Source organism: Lacerta agilis, chromosome 17 (genome assembly GCF_009819535.1).
Source record: "Lacerta agilis isolate rLacAgi1 chromosome 17, rLacAgi1.pri, whole genome shotgun sequence".
Lineage (NCBI taxonomy): Eukaryota > Metazoa > Chordata > Lepidosauria > Squamata > Lacertidae > Lacerta > Lacerta agilis.
This window is the reverse complement of record NC_046328.1, coordinates 2,326,815-2,346,808: the sequence shown is the minus strand read 5'-3', so window position 1 is coordinate 2,346,808 and position 19,994 is coordinate 2,326,815.

Below are 19,994 nucleotides of genomic sequence, written 5' to 3'. Positions count from 1 at the left end.
GGGGATTTGAATTGCCGACCTTCTGATCAGCAAGCCCTAGGCTCCGTGGTTTAACCCACAGCACCACCCACGTCCCTTACTGGGCAACCCAGTAAGATGTGCGGAATATAAATAATAAAATTATCATTATGGAATGGGACGTCCCTATTTTCATCAGAGAAATGTTGGAGGGTGTGCAGTACATTTTGGTACGTGAAGCAGAACAGCAAATGCTTCTCTTGCATCCCACCCGCAAATCAAGGTGCATACCACTGAAGGCTGACAGTTATAGCAGCAGCTGAAGCAGAGAATCTCACAACTGCCTCTCCCTGGGAGTTAAAATACAACAATAATAGCAACCATAACAACAACAGCAATAACAGTTGTAAATGAAATAGCTAATAATTGGCTGACTTTACAAGATGCCCGAAACTACTGCCTGTGGTAACTGCCTCACTCTGCCTAATGATGGGGTCAGCCCTGCATCACCTGCATGCAAAATATTTGTTCCCCTGCTGAGCCATACCCACACCTCTCTAGTTCTGTTTCAGAAGCAAAGTGGGATTTGTGCAAACCAAGGAGAGAGCATTGGAGGCTGCCTTGTACAGAATCACAGAATCATATACTGTAATTGTGGAGTTGGAAGGGATCCTGAGGATCATCTTTGTCCAACTCCCTGCAATGCAGAAATATGCAGCTACGCCACACGGGGGTCAAAACCTGGTGTTATCAGCACCGCAGCTAGTCAGACCAATGGCCCACCTAGCTCAATATTGTTGGTGCTGAGCAGGATTTCAAACAGGAATCAAACATCACATCTGCACCATACATTTGAGCACATTAAAAAAAAAAAATCAATATTTTTATTGATTTTCCAATATTGTTCCAATAACAACCTGATTATAACAATGCCAATTTTATCCAATTAATACAATCATTAAAAGCAATTATTTATATACCAAATTATACTATTATACAATTTAGGCTTCAAGGAAGGAAACCAAGGTGCAAAATGAGCACTCAAACCCTGCAAGATCCTATTAAGTGGGATTGCTTCCAAACGACTCTTAAGGACCATCTACTTTTGGAATTCCCTGATAACATCGTGGAACACTGGACCAAGCTAAAAACATCCATTATTGCAGCCGGTGAACAAACTATTGGATACCAAACCAAGAAACACCAGGACTGGTTTGATAAGAATGACAGTGAGATTTAACGCATTCTTAACTAGAAACGGAAGGCCTTTCAGATCTGGCAAAGAGATAGAAACTGTGCCACTAAGAAAAAAACCTATGCCAACGCTAAGGCTGAGATTCAAAGAAGAACCAGAGAACAAAAGAACACCTGATGGATAAAAAAAAAAGCTCAAGAGATGCCACTGTACTAGAAGAAGCAAAGATCACCAGTGTCAAAGCAGTGATTCTTCAACATCAACTTCGTTGGACTGGTCATGTTGTGCGGATGCCTGATTATTGTCTTCCAAAGCAACAAAAGAGGTTTAAAGACTCTCTCAAGGCAAATCTTTAAAAATGTAGTACAAACACTGACAACTGGGAAACACTGGCCTGTGAGTACTCCAGTTGGAGAACAGCCTCTACCAAAGGTGTCATGGACTTTGAAGACACTTGAACTCAGGACGAAAGGGAGAAACGTGCTAAGAGGAAGGCATGCTTGGCAAACTCTCACCATGACCAATTTCCGCCTGGTAACCTATGTACAATTTAGTTAAAGTGACTTCCTGATGTGCTAGTTTTGATGGGTTCCTCTTTGGGGTTTTTTTGTTTTGTTTTTTCTGCATTCCAAAATCTTAAATAATTTCAATTGTTGTTGTTGTTCAGTCGTTCAGTCGTGTTCGACTCTTCGTGACCCCATGGACCAGAGCACGCCAGGCACGCCTATCCTTCACTGCCTCTCGCAGTTTGGCCAAACTCATGCTAGTCGCTTCGATAACACTGTCCAACCATCTCATCCTCTGTCGTCCCCTTCTCCTTGTGCCCTCCATCTTTCCCAACATCAGGGTCTTTTCTAGAGAGTCTTCTCTTCTCACGAGGTGGCCAAAGTACTGGAGCCTCAACTTCAGGATCTGTCCTTCTAGTGAGCATTCAGGGCTGATTTCTTTGAGAATGGATAGGTTTGATCTTCTTGCAGTCCATGGGACTCTCAAGAGTCTCCTCCAGCACCATAATTCAAAAGCATCAATTCTTTGGCGATCAGCCTTATTGATGGTCCAGCTCTCACTTCCGTACATTACTACTGGGAAGACCATAGCTTTAACTATACAGACCTTTGTCGGCAAGGTGATGTCTTTGCTTTTTAAGATGCTGTCTAGGTTTTTCATTGCTTTTCTCCCAAGAAGCAGGCGTCTTCTAATTTCGTGACTGCTGTCACCATCTGCAGTGATCATGGAACCCAAGAAAGTGAAATCTCTCACTGCCTCCATTTCTTCCCCTTCTATTTGCCAGGAGGTGATGGGACCAGTGGCCATGATCTTAGTTTTTTTTATGTTGAGCTTCAGACCATATCTTGCGCTTTCCTCTTTCACCCTCATTAAAAGGTTCTTTAATTCCTCCTCACTTTCTGCCATCAAGGTAGTGTCATCAGCATATCTGAGGTTGTTGATATTTTTTCCGGCAATCTTAATTCCGGTTTTAATCTTAATCTTACATTCCCTTCAATATAGTAATCCTTTATACAACAGCTATAATCTTATGGTTTCAATTCATGTTAGTATATTAAGTAACTTATAAAGTTTCAAGTGAGGTACTCAGTCTGCAATCACTGTTCTTTCCTGCATGGTAGTAACCCCCCCCCCCCATTAATATTGTCCCAACCATATATGGTGTTGTGTCCTTCATTCTTCAAACTGTTGATCTTTCTCATGGGTAGGCAAATTAAGGCCCACGGGCCGGATCCAGCCCAATCACCTTCTAAATCCGGCCCGCGGACAGTCCGGGAATCAGCATGTTTTTACATGAGTAGAATGTGTCCTTTTATTTAAAATGCAACCCTCCCAACCTAGGAAGAGTGGTCTGATTCCAAACTGCCAATGATTAATAAAAAAAACCTCTGACCTTGCAGCTGGCAGACTCCTTCCTCCTTTCAGTTGAAAAAAATATAGTCCATTATCTTTCCAGTTAGATTACATTCCAAATTGTCTCAGTCTCCTTTGCATTCCTTTGAAAATCACGGAGAGCGGGGGTGGTTTCGTTCTATATTCCAACATAGTCCTTTAAAAATGTGATATTTCCCCCTCTTTCTCTCTCTCTCTCCATTCCATTCCTCTCACACACAGAGTTCCAGTTTGATGTAAAATTTCATGTTATTAATCCAGTTTCTTCCACCCTCACTTTTTATATTATGTTTTAACCTTGCATTCCAAGGAGGGTTGCTGAATCAGAAGTGTAGAAGAAAAACTTTGAAAAACAACCATAGGCTCCCCTCCCCCCACCATCTCTGGCACCGAATGAAACCTTATCTCAACTCCAACCTTTAAATCCTTGTAGCGAGATGTTCCACAGTTTGTCATCTCATCACCCCTAGCACACGCCAATTAAAGCCCAATTAGCAGGATAGCCTCTGCTTCCAGGAAAAGATGGGGGGGGGGTTGTGGCAGTCAGAGTGCTCATGCACCCAGTGCCTTCGCCTAGCCTTGCATTCCGTGGGGAAGCGAGTGTCAGACTGCAGGGCAATCTGTAGGTGAGCACCCGTTCCTCTCCCACCCAGAGAGGAATTCAAAGAATGAGTTTTCCCCATCATTCTTTGTTTATGTCCTGCGGAGTCGAGGGAAACAGGAAGTCTCATTTGAGCACATTTAAACCACATGTATCACGACAAAGAAGCATTGGAGCTGTAGTTTACCCCTTGCATAGCTACAATTCCCAGCACTCATAACAAATTATTGTTCCCAGGATTCTTTGGGGGAAGCAATATGTGTTAAATGGATGGTGTGGGTGTGACCATGCACAACCTAACTGGAGAGACCAGGGATTGAACTTGGGACCTTTTGTACGCAAAATACAAGCTGTACCACTGAGCTACAGCTCTGCCACTAAAATCTGGAGTGTTAAAAGACTTGGGCGTACAGAAGCACAAAGCCTGTTCATTGTGGCCAAATTACAGTTTGACCATTATCTCTGAAATGGATGCTCATATGTTTGTCACGTAAACAGCTTACGTTGCTGCAGCAAACATAATTGGCATGATTGCCGCACTGGATATTACTCAGAGTTTGCCATCAAGGTTATGGCCACAACAAGAATTGCCAGTCAATCCCAGCTTGTTTCAGAGTGCACCTGTATGATACATCTGCTCATTTAGGGGCACCCTTAATGCATCTCAGGTTATCATTTTAAACAAACGTGTAATGTGTGGAATGGCCTAAAGTACAAAGTGGTATTTAGTGGAAACCCACAGAGCTAAAAGGTCTGAAGTCACAGAAGACATTTCGCCTATTGGATGAGCCCAGTCCAGAGAATAAATAACCATCTCCTGACACATAAATAAATTGCTGCAGCTTTATTAAATCAATATTAATTCATAATCTTTAATGCACAATTACAGTTCTATCTCACATACAAAACTACCCTCTCTTCAAAACCTCCCATCTGTCAGATTTATAATTAGCTTATTACTGGGCATATATCTGCTAATAACTTTTCCCTGAGCCCTGTGAGGTGAATTAAGGAGAGCTAATAAAGCATGGCTGGTAATCCATTTACAAGTCTGTCTTACACTTTTGTCCAGGCTTCAAATTAAAAGATACATTTGAAGCAGAGAGGAGGAGAAGTATGGGATTTCCTTCACACACCTCAAAATTCCTTGGCCTTTCCAGATTTAATCCAGTCTATAAATCCGGGCCCAGCAGGGGCCATTTACCTGGTTTTCTATGGTGGGTTAAGAAATAAATTCAGGAACTCAGGCACAAATGTAGGCTGTGAACACCTTCAAAGGACATTTATAGCACAATTTCCCCCCTCAAATAATTCTGGGCACTATAGTTTGCAAAGGGTCGCTGAGAATTGTAACTCTATAAGCGGTATACCACCTTTTCATAATCCTTTGAGGGTAATAATGTGCTTCAAATGTGTTTTAAAAACATAGTGTGTATGGAGCCACAATTTGGTTCTCTCTGTGTCTTCCCCCTTTTAAGTACAAATGGCTAGCATAAGGTATGTGTAGGCAGTGGGCAGGTGGGCTGGTAGAATTTAATAACTTTTCAGATGTGTTCACAAGGCTGCCAGCATGCACAAAAATATGAGATGAGTTAATTTCTTAATAACTGCAAACAAGAAATATGGTCACATCTCAGCAGTGCATAGTTTATTGTACTCATAAGCTGCAAGTAGTGGTGTTGGGAAATCTCCAAACACGGTCCTGTCATCTTATCATATTTATTGGAAATTGGCAAGGTTTGGAAGAGGGATCCCAAGTCCCTAAGCATCACAAAGCCTGACACTCAAGGCATCTCTAGGATGCAAGCTACTACACATTAAACAGCCACTTCAGCTACTGTTTGTTTTCACTGAGGCATATCAAGAGTGTTTGTGTGCTTATGCAGTCCTGATGCCTCACTGCCCCAGGCTGCTTGTGTACAGACAGTCTGGGAGGAAGTCATAATGATCTGAGTAGGGCAGGAAAGTCAAGGTCCATTCTGAGTTATCTGGGGCACTCAAGATCTAGGGAAATGAAATGTTCTCCGCTTTTTAGTAGCACATGGACAGAAGCTAGACCCAGGAGGTAGCAAGGTTAGGACACTTCCAGGGCCTCAAGGTTAGCAAAGAGCCCACTGTTCCAACACAGGGAGCACCCAAGACCAGCAGCAGCTTGAAAGAACTTGCACGTCCTGTATCTCAAGCTAAGGAGCCCTCAAAATCCTAGAGCTAGCAGCGTACCCAGACACCAGTGATACCTCCGCATTTATTCCATTCCATCTGTCCAGGCGGACACTGCCACCTGCCTTCAAACTTACCAAGCCCAGCAGCTCCATGCGACCTGAAGTGATAATGCCAGGCTGTCAAAGCAGGTTGGTTTAGCTATTGTTGTTGTTGTTTAGTCGTTTAGTTGTGTACGACTCTTGGGGACCCCATGGACCAGAGCATGCCAGTCAGAGCCGTCTCATTCATAGGGGCAGGTGGCGCGGTGCACCAGGACGCGAGGCCCCCCAGGGGCGCCCCCGCGAGCCCGCCGGCATACCGGGCGCCCCCTCCCCAACCTGCCCCCGCCCCTATGGGGCGGGGGATGAGGGCCCTGGCACTGCAAGCCAGCCACCCTCCGGAGCCCCAGCTGGAGCGCTGGGAAGGGCGCGCAAAGCCCCGCGCTGCTCCAGCGCCACGTCCATCATCCCCCGAGGGGCGGCCAGCGCGGGAGGGAGGTGGGCGAGTGGGGGATGAGGGGCGTGGCGCTGCAAGCCGGCCACCCTCCGGAGCCCCAGCTGGAGTGCTGGGAAGGGCGCGCAAAGCTCCGCGCCGCTCCAGCGCCACGCCCCTCATCCCCCGCTCGCCCGCCTCCCTCCCGCGCTGGCCGCCCCTCGGGGGATGATGGACGTGGCGTTGGAGCAGCGCGGGGCTTTGCGCGCCCTTCCCAGCGCTCCAGCTGGGGCTCCGGAGGGTGGCCGGCTTGCACCCCTCATCCCCCGCTCGCCCACCTCACTCCCGCGCTGGCCGCCCCTCGGGGGATGATGGACGTGGCGCTGGAGCAGCGTGGGGCTTTGCGCGCCCTTCCCAGCGCTCCAGCTGGGGCTCCGGAGGGTGGCCGGCTTGCAGCGCCACGCCCCCATCCCCCGCTCGCCCACCCCCCCTCCCGAGGGGCGGCCAGCGCGGGAGGGAGGTGGGCGGAGAGGCGGCCCACCGGGGGCGCCGAGGGATCGTCGCGCCAGGGCGCACGATCCCTTTGAGACGGCCCTGATGCCAGTCACTCCTGTCTTCCACTGCCTCCCACAGTTTGGTCAAACTCATGTTAGTAGCTTCAAGAACACTGTCCAGTTTAGCTATAGCTTCTGCATTTACAGCAACTGATGCCCATCAGACCCTTGGAGACTTTGTTTCATCCATGACCAGGAAGAAATGGCCACACCTCCCTCTCCTGTATATAAAGCCATGTGGATTCAATTGTAAGCCCAAATTATAGATTGTCTCATAGTTAGAAATAGTGCAACATGGTCCCTTAGAGAAGTGAAGGACTAGAAATAATAAAGATTACTAAAGAAACTATTGTTTGTTGTCCAACATTAATGTTAGGGGATATTTTTGATGATACCAATATGGTAAAAAAGATGGACTTCTATATGATCCTGGCAGAACAAACAGTAATTGCTACACAATGGGAAGCAGCCCAAAATATTGCACTGGACGCTTGATACCACCCACTCTGGAATATGGCTGTTTGGGGGGAAATTGTGCATAATTTGAGACTTCATCAAGGACTAGAACCTCCAGGCACATTTTACATTATTTGACATTCTTTTATGACATTTACAGCAGAACCATCATTTTCAAAACAAACATCATCACAAGCCTGGCAAATTTGGAACTATACTCGATAATCTGACACTGTTTTTATCTTTTAATTTTTGTCTGTTAATATAATTGTTCTCTCTGTTTTATATACATTATAAAATTAAATAAAAAATAAAACACTTTAACTCCCCCCCTAAAAAGGGGGGGGGATGTGAAGGACAGGTGGTTGAGGGAGTAACTTTCCCCCCTCCCATTTCTATCCAGGCCTTCACATCTCAAATTGTTTGCCTTGCTCCTAGTTGGCACGTTAATTCTCTTCTCATATTGTTTCCTGCCCCTTTCACTGGGGAAAGTCCAGTTTTTCTAAAGGCGAGAAAAATGCTTTCCAAATCCACACCCACTAACGTCATGAATGAAATCCCATTTTATGAGAGGGAGTTTGTATATATAAGCTTGTGCATTGAAAAGGCTTGTTGTGTACTTTAGAAACTGGGGGAATAAGAGTCATAAATTCCACAGATGGAATATTGATGCTGCAGCTGTTAGAAGCAACCCGGACAGGGTTTGGAAGAAGAGGGGATCTTGGAACAAGGATGCAGTACAAAAAGCCTCAAAACGCTCAAGGCGCGCAGGAGGTTGAGAGAGAGACCATGTTATTAAAAGGTGGGCTGTATGAGACACAGGCTGCCCCATGTGCCATCTGCAATTTGCAGTTTCCTTCTTAGCAGCTGTCCCTGTATAACCCCCCACAACTTTCTCAAGTTTAGACTACAATCTGAACTGCTTCTTTGGAGTGAATGTAAAGGGTTGCTTATGCAGCAGGTTCTAACACTGGGTCCACATGCAACATCAAAAACAACTTTGGAAAGTCCTCAAGCTTCAAAAGCAGTTTGTATTCAATGTATGGGGCTGCTGTTGAGGGCTTGCAGGGGGACACATAATAATACCCTCTGCAAATGCAGAGCTCACAGTGGGGTTTCCTATGGCATCATGAGCGCCATTCACCACACAATAACTGCCACCTTGTGAGATTTTTTAAAGCTGCCTGTGCACAAATAAAATGGCCCTTGTTCTAGCAGTAATTGCATGGGTCTAGAAAAGGATTAGCATTTGTGCAAAAAATAATGATATAAAAAGTGTTAATACAAATCTGCCCGCTGGTCCAAAACAGACTCTGTGGCCTGGTTATGACCCGAGGCCTAGAGCAGCTAATGACTCAGCCATTTTTATCATGGAGGGCAGAATTGGTTGTGAGCTACTGGAGAGGGAGGGAGGGAGGAGAAGTGGTTGCTGGATAGATTGGCACTCGAGGGCAGCCTTCTCCTGCTCTGATGGATTGGTGCCAATGCCGTACAAACCATTTGATCTGCATCAGTCTGGTCTATCAAAGGGGAGAGCATGCTTTGCCTCTGAAGCGGGAGGGGGAATACAAAGGAGCTATTATGGAGATGCATATTCCTCTCTGACTCACACTAGGATTCTGGCGAGCACAAGAGCTCCTCATGCAAGAACATAAAAGCTCAGAGACACTGGAGCGCTATAAATAGGGCATATAAACTTTCAACTGACAAGGCTCTGATTTCGTTATTGTACCAAAAAGAAGGAAGCACAGATAAGGGCTGACAAACAGGGGAGCGGAAGGGAGGGGAAGAACATGGAACAGAAATTTGCTCGTCTTAGTGACATTATTTATGGCGAGTCAAATGCATTTAGAGCTATTACTTGGCACATCCGATTGAATGAAAGGGGAGAAAAATAGATGAATCTACCTTTTGTGGCATCTCCACCAGCGAATCTACAATTGTGCGTAAACACATATTTAGTTATAATGATATGATTTGGGAAGGATGGAAATAAATTCAAGAAACAAAACAAGAAAGAGGGCTGAGATTGTAAATGCAAACCTAGAGTGTGGGGCAGATTCTGCAATCGGTTGCTGTGGGTGTAGATGAACAAGTGATGGGATCTGGATTGTCAAAGAAAGAAATATTGGGGTCAAGGCGGCCAGTCACTCACGGGGAAAAGCACAATAACTTTATATAAATCTATGGCATGGCTGTATTTAGAACACTGAGTACATTTCTGGTGAAAAGTTATTGTAGGAAAAACAGCAACCAAAAAGAAAAAGAAAAAGGTACCAAAACAACCAAGGGAGCAAGCAACCTGCCTGGAGAATGGCTAGAGCATTTGGAGAAGGATAAGAGTCTTGGTGCTTCATTAACTTCTAATTAAAAACAACAAGGGAATAAATGGATGTGTCAAGAGCAGTCTGGGGTTCTTTGCAAATTCAGGGGGTGTCTATTCTCTTCCTAAGCTCATTCGCTGGAGCCACAGTGCAGTCACAGCAGAAGGGATGCAGGACCAGTGGACAAGACTGCCACCTTCCACAACCTCACCAGGTGGTTTTAGGAAGGCTACTGTTTTTCAGGGAAGGACCGTTGTTCAATGGCAGAGCATGGAAGGGAAACATTTAAAAATAAATTAAATTTTTTAAAATCAGGAAATGGACAGAAGAATACAGAGTGTTTCTTCAGTCTTGAGATCTATGGATGAAGGACAGTATACGAATTTAACTTCCACTGGCTCAAAGAGCTGCAACCAGATTTTTGACCAGGGCTGGTTATTGGGAGCATATGACGCCCTTGTTACAACAGCTCTGCTGGCTACCAGTCTATTTCTGGGCACTTCAAAGTGCTGTTTATGATCTATAAAGTGCTGGGATGCAACCTTGCCCCTGCTTCTTGATCTCTTACTGGTTTTTGAGATCATCGGCCATGGTATCCTCCTGAACTGGCTGTGGGGAATGGAAATTGGAGGCATCGTATACAGTGGTTCCAGTCTTACCTTCAGGACCACCAAGACCAGAGAGTATAATTGGGAGAGTGTTTTTCGGCCCCTTGGAAGCTACTTTCTGGGGTACTGCAAGGGACAATCTGATCTCCAGTGCTCTTTAATATCTACATGAAGCCGCTTGGAGCAGTCCATAGGAGATTCAGGTGAGGTGACATCAGTATACTGATGACACTCCGCTCTACGTCCCCATAATATCTGAATCAGCAGAGGCTGTGGAGTTCCTGGGCCTACGTAGATGCAGTGGTGAGATGGATGAGGGAGAGAGAACAAGCTGAGCTTGAATCCTGGCAAGACAGAGGCACTGTGGGTGAGTAGCTCCCATGTCTGAGAAGTTGACCCATTGCCTATCTTGGATGGGGTTGTGCTCCCCCTGAAGGAGCAGGTTCACTGTTTGGAGATCCAACTCTGTCACTGGAGGCTCAGGTAGCCTCAGTGGCTAGAAGTGCCTTTTACCAACTGTGACTACTTTGACAGCTGGGGCCATTCCTGGACTGGGGTTCATGCCCTGATCACTTCAAGACTGGATTATTGCAATGCACTCTGTGTGGATCTGGAAGCTTCAGTTAGTGCAGTTAGAATGCTGCAGCACAATTGCTGACAGGAGTGAGGCCTTGTCAGCATGTAACACCTGTGCCCAGAGGTCTGCACCTGTTGCTGATCTGCTATACAGCCGAGTTCAGGATGTTACTGTTAGTATATAAAGCCCTTAACAACTTGGGACCAGTTTACCTTCGAGATCACCTTATTCCATATGTGCCCACTCAACCAATTCAATCAGCACAACTGGCACTTTTACAGGTGCCACGTGATACCCACACCAAATTTGGTCACTTAATGTGGTATCACCAACACTTTGGAACTCCCTGCCTGTTGATATCAGGCAGCTGCTGAAGACATTCTTATCTAGACAAGCCTTCTCAAATGTTTATAAAGTTTGCATGAGTTTTAATTTGTTTTAGTCTATTCTATTGTGCTTTTAACTTGTATGTATGTTTTAAATTATGGTTGTAAATTTTTAGTGACAATTTTATTGTTTTATCTGTTTTGTAAATCACTGAGTTTTTTCTACAATCAAGTGGTATATAAATTTTATTACCGTACAGACAGACAGACAGACAGCACTGTAGACTTAGGTCCAGGCTAACTCAAAGACTGTATTCCCTCATGCAAACCTGCCCAGGCTATGAAATATTTGGGAAGGTGCTTCTTTCAGTCCCGCCACCCTCACAGGCATGCTTGGTGGGGACATGGGAGGGGACCTTCTCGGTGTCTGTTCCCAGACTTTGGGATTCCCTCCCTAGACAAGCTAGACTAGCTCCCTCCTTGTTGTCTTTCAGTTGGCAGGTGAAGACTCCCCAAATAGGCTTTGGGGAACTGCTTTTAAAGGAACGGGCTGGTTCTGAAATGCTTTTATTGCAATGATCTGTATGTTATCATATTCACACACACACAAACACTCCGCTCATTTATTCTGCATGCAGTGCACTTTCACCACTCATTAATGAAGCCATGTAGACACACAGTATTAGCCATAATCAACATCTATTTTGCAGTTTCTTGATAAATCTTGCATTTTGATGCTTTCCCCTCCATACCAGCTACCATCCCATTTGAAAACATAAGCAATATGCAGTTATTCATGACCCATCTCCACCCACTGATGTGGACAGACTGCAGGTGACTTGGAAAGACACACAGCCGTAGCCTACTGTTCTGTGCAGCAACAAGCAAATGTGATTTGAGATGCAGCCCCCAAAATAAGAAATACCTTGCTGTGTTTTAAAGCCAGCAATAGGTACTTAACAACTGAATCTTGTATTGTACCCATCTCTATAAAAGTATGCAAACACTTTTGCATAAATCTTCTGGGTTACATAAAGATCCATCAGCACATTTATAAAGATGTTGCTGCAAGATCCATTTAAAAAGCGGTTTAGTGATTAGAGGAGGAAATCTGCAAAGCTTTGCTTGTCTTGTGACCATTTTATAATTTCATAAAATAAGATTTTAATCACTACTCTTCGACCCTGCCTCTACCATCAGAAAAAGACACCCCACCCCCAGCAGAAAGATTCACAGGACAAATATGGCAGCAGCCCTGGGCTCTGTTCATTATTAATTAGACTTTCTTTGGTGAGGAAGAGGGAAGAGGGAAGGAAGGAGGAAGCATAATTGCAAGCTTCCAGTCAGAACATTCATTATCATGGTAATACAAAAGGAAAAAAAGCAGGTAAAGGATGCCTGGCTGCCCTCCTCCGCCAGAATGTCTGCGTGTGCGCAAACATGTTCTAATTACTCTGCAGCGAAGTGTGTCATTTTCACATTTACCTCAGTGCCGAATGAGATTCGAAAGTCAAAGTTAAAAATAAAAAAGGTTAATCAGTGCCTGCCTCCTCCAAGGATTAGGAAAGTCCAGCAGCAGCCCATTAATAGGTTTCTTTTCCCTTCAGGCCTAAAACAGGCAAAACAGTATTAAGATTTCCTGAGTCACAACCCTGTGGATTTATAGCCCACACATCAATTTCTGAGGTAAATTTTGAAGCCGACATAAACCTGGTACTCAGTGCCTGTACGAGGTCAGCTCTAGCCTTCAGGTTTCGGAGAACCAGGCTGTTGATTTCAAAATTTACCTCAGAATTTGATCTGTGGGCCAACTTCTTCCTCCTCTGTTTTGCAATCCTGCTTGTGGCAATCTCCAGAATCCATTTTTGCTCTTCTTCAGAATTTCCAGTTCCTTCAACTCGCTTTTGTTTATGTCAATCCCTGAGGTGGCCCAATCCCCTCAGATAAGGCAGGAAACGTGCACACTGCCTGCTGGGGTTTGCTTATCTTCTGCACCTTTATCATCCACACGTCAAGCAAATGATAAAAGAGCTATAATTTATAGTAATTATTAACAGAGGTCATTTACAAAGTATTCAACACACGAGGCACATCACTTGAAGAATTGCCTTATTGTGCCAAAATACAATAAATGGTTTCTAGCTGGGGTTGGACTAGAGGACCCTGTGTGTCCCTTCCAACCCTACATTTCTATGATTCTATTAATCTAACAAAGAGATCTGTTGTAATTTTGTCTTGCTTCTTTGAATCTAACATAATCAGTTTTGCCATAACTACATATTCCTGTGATTTAGTTACTGTTATGTATTAAAGTTCTCACCCTAGGCCACTAGGGGTGTTGTGTATATAGTGTTATATCTGCCCACCGTTGCTGTAGTTCTCACTCAGGTCTGCACATGCAAATGAAGGATTGAGAGTGCCGTTCACGGTTGGGTAGCTAGAGAGAGCTGTTACTGTTGCATGTTACTGCGTACTATATAAGCAGGCTAGCTGAGCCTTCAGTTCAGTTCTGCTGCAGCCTGAGAATAAAGAGAGCTGCTTGGAGAATCACTGTGTCATCTGCTATGTCCACCCACTACTTATTAGTTACCGTTTAGCAAACATGGGACTAGAAGACAGCTCCCAAACCTTTGTGCTATCAGGCTGCTTTCAATACATACTGTTTGCACCTGTTAAAGTTTTGGAGCAACCACAAGGCTTCATTTCCAATCAGTGAAGACCCCGCAACTTGATGAAAGCCTGTGACAGTTTTTCTGTCCCACTTTCATTGCGCTATAGCTCCTCCCAATAGCAGTAATGTGGTAGCATCAGGAAAGCATCACAGAGCAACTAATAAAACAGAATAAATCTACCACTAATGCACAATTATTGTGTGAAGAACATGTTGCAGAATTCACCCACAATTAAACAGCAACTCAGAGGGTCCTTAGTGCAACCTGTGCACTGCAACAATTATTTATGAGACCAGCTCACACAAAAGCTTTGGTAAAAATAAAATTGCACAAGTTAACAAAAACAGTCGAGGATCCATTTCTGTTTAGCTGAGTGATCTACACCAGTGTTTTTCAACCTTTTTTGGGCAAAGGCACACTTGTTTCATGAAAAAAATCACGAGGCACACCACCATTAGAAAATGTTAAAAAATTTAACTCTGTGCCTATATTGACTATATATAAAGTAATTCTCTTGAATTTTTCAATTTTCCCCACGGCACACCAGGCAACATCTCGTGGCACACTAGTGTGCCGCGGAACAGTGGTTGAAAAACACTGATCTACACCACCCAGCAAATTTACATGCCTGGCGTATATGATAGTAACAACCCTAAGTAATAATTATTATTACTCCTAGCAGCAAACTCAGATGAGGCTAAAATAAGAAAGGCCAGCAACCCACCCATGAGGCAAGGGGAGGCAGCAGATCTGGCCTCCTGGGAACGCATCTGCCACTGCTGCTGCCATTGCTATGCTCTTCTCCTCGGCAGCCCCCCACAATAGCGCCTCCACAGTGGCCTCTCAGCAAATAGGCTCTGCTGGTCTCCTCCCACCCCATGGAGGAAATGGTGGGGGCTGTCCTGTGCACTCTGGGGTCTCCCGGGCTGAATCATAGAATCATAGAATCATAGAGTTGGAAGAGACCACAAGGGCCATTCAGTCCAACCCCCTGCCAAGCAGGAAACACCACCAAAGCATTCCTGACAGATGGCTGTCAAGCCTCCGCTTAAAGACCTCCAAAGAAGGAGACTCCACCACACTCCTTGGCAGCAAAATCCACTGTCAGCTCTTACTGTCAGGAAGTTCTTCCTAATGTTTAGGTGAAATCTTCTTTCTTGTAGTTTGAATCCATTGCCCCGTGTCCGCTTCTCTGGAGCATCAGAAAACAACCTTTCTCCCTCCTCTATATGACATCCTTTTATATATTTGAACATGGCTATCATATCACCCCTTAACCTTCTCTTCTCCAGGCTAAACATACCCAGCTCCCTAAGCCGTTCCTCATAAGGCATCGTTTCCAGGCCTTTGACCATTTTGGTTGCCCTCCTCTGGACACGTTCCAGCTTGTCAGTATCCTTCTTGAACTGTGGTGCCCAGAACTGGACACAGTATTCCAGGTGAGGTCTGACCACAGTGGAATACAGTGGTACTATTACTTCCCTTGATCTAGATGCTATACTCCTATTGATGCAGCCCAGAATTGCATTGGCTTTTTTAGCTGCTGCATCACACTGTTGACTCATGTCAAGTTTGTGGTCTACCAAGACTCCTAGATCCTTTTCACATGTACTGCTCTCAAGCCAGGTGTCACCCATGCTGTATTTGTGCCTTTCATTTTTTTTGCCCAAGTGTAGTACTTTATATTTTTCCCTGTTAAAATTCATCTTGTTTGCTTTGGCCAAGTTCTCTAATCTGTTAAGGTCATTTTGAAGTGTGATCCTGTCCTCTGGGGTATTAGCCACCCCTCCCAATTTGGTGTCAACTGCAAACTTGATCAGGATGCCCTCAAGCCCATCATCCAAGTCATTGATAAAGATGTTGAATAAGACTGGGCCCAAGACAGAACCCTGTGGCACCCCACTAGTCACTTCTCTCCTGGATGAAGAGGAGCCATTAATGAATACCCTTTGGGTTCAGTCAGTCAGCCAGTTACAAATCCACTGAATGGTAGCATTGTCTAGCCCACATTTTACCAGCTTCTTTACAAGAATATCATGGGGCACCTTGTCAAAGGCCTTGCTGAAATCAAGATAGGCTACATCCACAGCATTCCCTTCATCTACCAGGCTTGTAATTCTGTCAAAAAATGAGATCAGATTGGTCTGACATGACTTTTTTTTCAGAAACCCATGCTGACTTTTGGTGATCACAGCATTCCTTTCTCACAGACCGTTTGCTTAATGATCTGCTCTAGAATCTTTCCTGGTATTGATGTCAGGCTGACTGGGCGGTAATTGTTTGGGTCTTCTCTTTTCCCTTTTGAAAATAGGGACATTTGCCCTCCTCCAGTCTGCTGGGACTTCGCCTGTTCTCCAGGAATTCTCAAAGATTACTGCCAGTGGTTCTGAAATCACCTCTGCCAGTTCTTTTAATACTCTTGGATGTAGTTCATCTGGCCCTGGAGACTTGAATACATCTAAACTAGCCAAGTATTCTTGTATTACCTCCTTACTTATTCTGGGCTGTGTTTCCCCTGCTGAATCATCTGCTCCATATTGTTCAGGTTGGGATGGCTCTACACCCACTCAGCGTGGGCCGCTTTCCCAACATGATGATCTTTGATTCCCACTTCAACATTGATTCCCCTCGTCTGGCTTGTTCCTGATGTAAATCTTCACTCCTCTCTTCTTCCCTGGTGGGGCAGGTGCCCTGTTGTGGTTCACCAAATGTCTTGGGCTGGCCCTGGAGGGAGTATCAACATGCTCAAAGGGAACCCCAAAGTTTTCAGGTGTGTGTGTGTGCGCGTGCGGGTATCACAGGACTTGTTACTGCCTCACTGCCTATCATCTTAGGAGGCATGGCACTAAAAGTTTTATTTAGTAGTTCCCTCTTCCCACTTTCCTTCTTCCTTCCCCACAGGGCGGATAAAAAAAAGCATTACTGTTCTTCATTTAAAAAGAGATGAAACCAGAGCTGAATTCCCTGACAGGAAACAGATGACCTTTTGTTCTGGGAATATGCAGCGCTCTCCCTTTCTTTGACTTTATCACCGAATGAACCCAGCATGCATGAAAAGCAATAAGGCATGAGGCAGTCGTCTCTATTTGGCTTAGTCACCGGCAATAACATTAAGTGGAGAGGCAAAGCGGGTGGGTGGGCGGGTGGGGGTGGCATTGGCATGAAAGACGAGGGATGTGGTTCAAGCTGTCCAGGCCACAGTAGCAGAAATGTGGATTGATAAAGCCACAGGTCTGGGGAAAAACACCAGTTGTACTCGGGGCAGTGTGTGGCAATTAGTATTTGTATACTTTGTGGGGTGGGTGGCAGCTGGCATCTTCTGACACGAATCTGCCCTTATGGGTGATTGCCAGGTGGCACACATGGCTAACTTGTTGCTCCGTGAGCTGCTGTAGCTCAACAGTTAGGTAGGGGTGTGCAAATCTGCCCCTTTCAATTTCTCATTTTTCCCAAAGTGAGTTTGGTTCTTCACATTTCCACATCACTTTGCAAACTTTTTCTTTAAAGAGTCCTCACAAAAATCCAATGGCATTTTAGTGAGAATTTCTCCTAATATACACACTTGTACAATATTTTGCCTACTAAGCACATTTTAGCACAGCAATTTCCCCAATACAATGCATTTTTGTATTGTATATTTGCACATATATTTTCACAAATATATGGATTTCTAATCATTTTATGGGATGCGGGTGGCACTGTAGTCTAAACCAGGGGTCAGCAAACTTTTTCAGCAGAGGGCCGGTCCACTGTCCCTCAGACCTTGTGTGGGGCCGGACTATATTTTTTTTGGGGGGGGGGATGAACGAATTCCTATGCCCCACAAATAACCCAGAGATGCATTTTAAATAAAAGCTCATATTCAACTCATGTAAAAACACGCTGATTCCCGGACCGTCCGCAGGCCGGATTTAGAAGGCAATTGGGCCGCATCTGGCCCCCGGGCCTTAGTTTGGGGACCCCTGGTCTAAACCACTGAGACTAGGGCTTGCCGATCGGAAGGTTGGCGGTTCAAATCCCCGTGACGGGGTGAGCTCCTGTTGCTTGGTCCCAACTCCTGCCAACCTAGCATTTCGTAAGCACGTCAAAGTGCAAGTAGATAAATAGGTACCGCTCTGGCAGGAAGGTAAACGGCGTTTCTGTGCACTGTTTAGTCATGCTGGCCACATGACCTGGAAAAAGTGCAGACAAACGTTGGCTTTCTCGGCCAGTAAAGCGAGATGAGTGCCGCAACCCCAGAGTCATTCACAACTGGATGTAACTGTCAGGGGTCCTTTACCTTTTAATCATTTATTTACGGTATTTTATAGCATATATATACTGCTTGGTTGTTTTAAAAAAAACCTCAAAGCGGTTTACATAAAGAGTAAAACAATAATATTATTAGTAAAAACACTTAAAAGCAGCTGTGTATATGAAGAAGTGTGCATGCACACGAAAGCTCATACCAAGAACAAACTTAGTTGGTCTCTAAGGTGCTACTGGAAGGATTTTTTTTTTTTTTTTTGAATATAATTTTTTATTGATTTTGATTAAATACCAAACATAAAACTTTACATTCAAAACCTTAATGAATACAAAAATAATGTATTAACATATGAAACATACAATTCCAAACTATGTCTGTAGACTTCCTTTCTTTCATGTTATGTCTTCTTTACGTCTTGTTTCTAAAATTCGCACGTCGATTTTCTTCCTATTTCTTTTTATTTACCAAATCTCATTTCTATAACATTACAAATCTCTCATATAATAAAAGTAGTAATTCCGTTTGTAAACTAAAAATTTACAATACATTTTCCTTGAACTTTGTACACCTTGAGTTGTATGTCAATCTTTCACAATTTGCATATCTTATCTAAATATTCCTTGTATTTTCCCCATTCATTTTTAAATGTTTCCTCTCCCTGTTGCCTGACCCTTGTTGTCATCCTTGCTATTTGCATATATTCAGTAGTTTTTTGTTGCCACTGCTGAAGCGTTGGAATTTGCTTCGTTTTCCAGACCTGGGCCAGCAAAAGCCTCGCCGCTGTTGTCGCATATAGAAAAAACTTATGGTCTATTTTTTTTATTTCTGTTCCTACCATTCCTAGAAGGAAAGCCTCCGGTAGTTTTTTAAAGGTGTATTTCAATATTTTCTTGAGCTCATTGTATATAATTTCCCAGTAATGCTTTACTGGGTCACACGTCCACCACAAATGAAAGAACTATTTTTTTATTATTTATTATTTTGTTTTAAAAGCAGCTGTTCAAGATGTTCAAATAATAAAATCAGCAATGAGCTAAAAACAGATTAAAACACATTTCAACATTCTATCTGTGCAGGCTTGTCGAAACAAAAATGTTTTAAGCAGGTGCCCAAAAGCGTACAGTGAAGACGTCTGTCTGATGTCAATAGGTAGGGAGTTCCAAAATGTGAGTGCTGCCATACTAAAAATTGATTTCTTAAAAATGTGGAACAAGTATTATGTGGCACCTATAACAGTGCCAGTTCTGCAGATTGAAGCAATACACTGAGCATATATGGGGCAAGGCCATCTAACAGGTATATGCCCACTTTACACTAGTATGTGCATTTTTCAGCACATCATTTCTTCTTCCACATGGTGTACCATAGTTTAGTTTTGGAGTCGAAGTCTATCATTCAACTGGGTTGCCGGTTGGATTGCTAGAATATACCACAACATCATCCAAGTGAGCTCAGCGAGCATTTCAATTGTTGTTATTATTATTATTATTATTATTATTATTATTATTATTATTATTATTATTACTTTTAGTTAAGCATGTTTATTTACTTGATTTAGGGGGGCACCTGGCCTTGATCCCTGTCAATATAAATGGGCATGGTGAAACATGTGGATTTAAGTGGTCTCAGACATGCTGGGTTTTATGCCCTGAGAACTTTAAAAGCATTCTCCAGCACCTTTAAATGGACTGGGAAGAAGATAATAGGGAATGAATGCAAGCATTGGAACATTTGCTTAATGGCTCCCGATGACCCAACCCCATCAGAATGCTATAATACTAGCAGCACCCTTTCCAGTTAATTGCATTATGTGGCAAAGGAAAATTATTGGCAACTTCTGGAGGGAAAGAAAAGAAAACTAACCAAAACCATCTATTATATTTAAAGGTTATATCCTCTTTCATCTGAAATTCATTATGGTCTCATAATTACGTTAACAGC